Source organism: Mastomys coucha, unplaced genomic scaffold (genome assembly GCF_008632895.1).
Source record: "Mastomys coucha isolate ucsf_1 unplaced genomic scaffold, UCSF_Mcou_1 pScaffold16, whole genome shotgun sequence".
In the NCBI taxonomy this organism is placed as follows: domain Eukaryota; kingdom Metazoa; phylum Chordata; class Mammalia; order Rodentia; family Muridae; genus Mastomys; species Mastomys coucha.
This window is the reverse complement of record NW_022196898.1, coordinates 8,890,284-8,894,267: the sequence shown is the minus strand read 5'-3', so window position 1 is coordinate 8,894,267 and position 3,984 is coordinate 8,890,284.

The following is a 3,984-nucleotide window of genomic DNA, read 5'->3' as shown; positions in this document are numbered from 1 at the left end:
GTTTTGTGTGTGGTGCTGAGTTTGAACAGCTGAATCGACACACAGACTTCTCCTAAGGATCCTCACAGCGCAGACCTCATAGTACAAAATACTTCATAGACTTCAGACCACCTACAATGCAGGGCAGACGAGAATCATAGCACGATCGAGTCAATGACCTTAAAACTAAAACTGAGCTAGGGGTAACACACTGTTGTAATCCTTGGGCTTGGAAAGCTGAGGCAGGAGTAGTGACGAACATGGAGTGATAAGGAACGTGTGCAGGGCCATGCAGGATGCATGCAGTCTTGCTCTGCAAGACTCTTTTTAAAAAAGTAATAAACCCAACCAAACAAAACAAAAACTCTAAAATTAACACGTATACTTTGAGCCTAACAAAGAATATTTCCGTGTTATATCACTCAGCATGTGTATAAAATGAAGCAGCCAGGAACAGCAACAGTGGGAGGAGGGGAAGAAGAAGGTGGTGGAGAATGAAGGGAAGGAAGAAAAATGGGCAGGGAAGAAGAGGGGAAGAAAGGAGGGGGTGCTTCTATTTCCACCAAAATTGAAGGATTTTTTCACCCTGGGCACACTGCTTTTTTTTTGTAACTTTAGCCTAGCTGTCTTTTGAAGTGAGATATTTAATATTCACAGTCAGATTACCTTACACGATAGATTCTTTTCAGGTAGGGGTTTCTTCTTATACAATATGCAGAGGTTATAATAATCAAGTAGCCATACAATCACTTAACATTATAACCAGTTGAGCTTATTGTCCGTATGAGTGTGCTGGCGTCTCGTGCCAGCGTGTCTAAAGAGCCTTGTGAAGATGTTCTACTGACCGTTTCTCTCCATAGAACAGAGACAGATTTCCTCTGTGGGAATCACTCGGCAACAGCAGATTCTGTTCTTTGCTTCTTAAGAGATCTGAAAGTTCAGTCGTGTTGGCTCATCAAGTGGTTATGTCTGAAGCTCACTTCTCTATCTGTCAGGAACTGGATACCATGCAGCGCAGTAATAAGGCAAAGGTCTCTCTCTTACATGTCCCCTTCATGTCATTGGAAGTGGAAATAACTGAGGTATTGGGAGCAACCATAGGAAAAACCCATCTTACAGGACTTGTGAATTGCTGCAGTAGTTGAGATGTCTATGAGCTTGAGTCAAATGAAACTTGGTAACTTTTTTGATAAAAGTCGTGAGTTTTACAAAATGGAGAATAAGGAAAAAAAAAGGAGCTGCCTACCTACTTACTTTTGAAAAACATTGAAACCAAACTGTCTTATGGACAGTCACTTATGCAACTGTGGACCACTTATTCAATCTAAATGTCCGAGTCTCATAGATACAGTGTACATGCCAAGTTGCATGTATACAGTGATTCTTCAGGGAGCTGAAAGAAATACCAGGAACTTTATTTACATTTTCCATTTGAAATGTTGGGAACTGTATATGGGTCCTACAGCAAGTGCTCTTAGCCCTTGAGTCACCTTTCTAGCTCCCCAAACAGATTTTTTTTTTAAGGGTAAGAAAAATTGGCCAGGCAGTGGTGGTGCACTCCTTTAATCCCAGCACTTGGGAGGCAGAGGCAGGTGGATTTCTAAGTTCAAGGCCAGCCTGGTCTACAGAGTGAGTTCCAGGACAGCCAGGGCTACACAGAGAAACCCTGTCTCGAAAAAAAAAAAAAAAAAAAAAAGAAAGAAAGAAAAGAAAAGAAAAGAAAGAAAGAAAGAAAAAGAAAAATTACTGACTTTCACTAGTGTTTGAAACATTATTGACCGAATATAAGTTTATAATTTATCAGTGTACAAATATAGGGGTAACCCAGTTGAAAATACTTCACTCTCATGGCATATGATGACTGAAGAGTACTTAAAGAGTTTCCTTGTGAAGTACAGTGCTGTGAACCAGAGACATAACATTGCCCAGCAGTTTTCCCAAACTCACCCATACAACTGGATGTTTCTTGTCTCTTTCTCTCTCTCTCTCTCTCTCTCTCTCTCTCTCTCTCTCTCTCTCTTCCTTCCTTCCTTCCTTCCTTCCTTCCTTCCTTCCTCCATCCTTCCCTCCTTCCTTCCTTCCTTTCTTCTTTTGTGGAACTGAGTATAAAACATGGCTTCACACATGCTAGGTAGACCATCTACTAGACCTACATCCTTAGCCTGCAGAATCTGCAGGGCTGATCTGCAGCTCAGTTGTTTCCTGTTTGCCCTAGCTCTTGATAATTGTCGTTCGACTTTGGGATTGGCTCCCTTCCATCCTCCACTTCAGTGGAGTCATGAGGCGTCTTCTTCTTTGACTGGCTTCTTTCTCAGTACGATCTCCTCTAGTTTAATTTATGCTGTCACATTGTTCAGAAGACACCTTTTGTTTAAGGCTAAATACTTATTTTTCTTCATTCATTTGTGGACTGCTGATGAATATTTTGGTTGTTTCTATATTGTGAAATACAGAAATAATATTGCACTAAAGATGGGATTCCTAAAATTTTTATGAGATCTTGATTAATTTTGGATGTATACATGACAGTAGGTTTATGGTTCATATAGTAGTTCTATTTTTTAAAAAAGATTTATTTATTATTATATCTAATATCTAAGTACACTGTATCTGTCTTCAGACAGCACCAGAAGAGGGCATCAGATCTCCTTATGGATGGTTGTGAGCCACAGTGTAGTTGCTGGGATTTGAACTCAGGACCCCTGGAAGAGCTCCTGACCTCTGAGCCATCTCTCCAGCCCCTGTATTTTTAATTTTTGACATATTGCCTTTTTGTTTTCTCACAAAGTTTCCATCAATAATCTCAATAGGTAATGTACAAGAGACATAATTTCTCGAGTCCTTGCCAATATTTATTATCTTAAAGATACTAATTTTATTTTAAATTATGTATTTAACTGAGTTTGGCTTTGTGCAGATGCATGCAGGTGCACTCAGACGCCAGAAGAGGGCGATGAATCCCTTGAAGTTGAAGTTACAGGCCATGTGAGCCTTCAGTGGGAGCCCTGGGAACCAAACTGGTCCACTGCAAGAACAGTATACAATGTTAACTGCTAAACCAACTCTCCAGTCCCCTCTAACTAAATAACACTTTATTTTGACTTGAAATTGCAGTCATCTAAGGTGGTGGTTCTCAAGCTGTGAGTTTCAAACCATTGTAGGTACAATGATCCTTTCACAGGGAATAGCCTACCAGATATCCTGCAGATCAGATATTTACATTATAATTTATAGCACTAAAAAATTACAATTATGAAGTAGCAACAAAATAATTTTATGTTTGGGGTCACCCACAACACGAGGAAGTGTATTAAAGGGTCTTAGAGTTAGGAAGGTTGAGAATCGCTGCCTAATGATTAGTGAATATGAGCATCTTTTCACATACCCATCAGCCATCTGCTTATCTTCTCTGGAGAAATACCTTTTCAGGTTCTTTGCCTACTTATAAAAATAGCGGTGTCATTCCATAATTCTTCAGAAAAATAGGGAATCCATATGTTTCTGTGTTATATATGTAGCCAATTCTTCTAGATACTATCAGATTTTAAGTATTTAACTTCATGTTTTCAAAATGTATTAGAACTCTTAAAATTAGGACATTTTGGTTGAATATCTCTATCCATAAGATAGGTAATATATACACTTGCTTAAAGGAGACAACTAAGAAATGGTAACAGAATTAATTACTACTATAAGAAAATATATAGATTTAACATAAAGTCATTATTTTTGTTAAGATGTATACTTTTATTGTCTTTGGACTGCTAATCTCAATTCTGTGCCTTTGGCATGATTGGTCCACAAAGTTTTCAAGTTAGAAGACAGATCATTGTCATTTATCAATATTCATACTGTGTCTGTCCACAGTCATCTGCCTTAAATTGTACCAGCATCTCATGATTTCATCTCTTTACCTTTTGATAAAGGAATTATTTCACAGAACCAGATGATGTCACACCACTCCTCTTTTTTTTTTTTTTTTTTTTTTTTTTTTTTTTTTTTTTT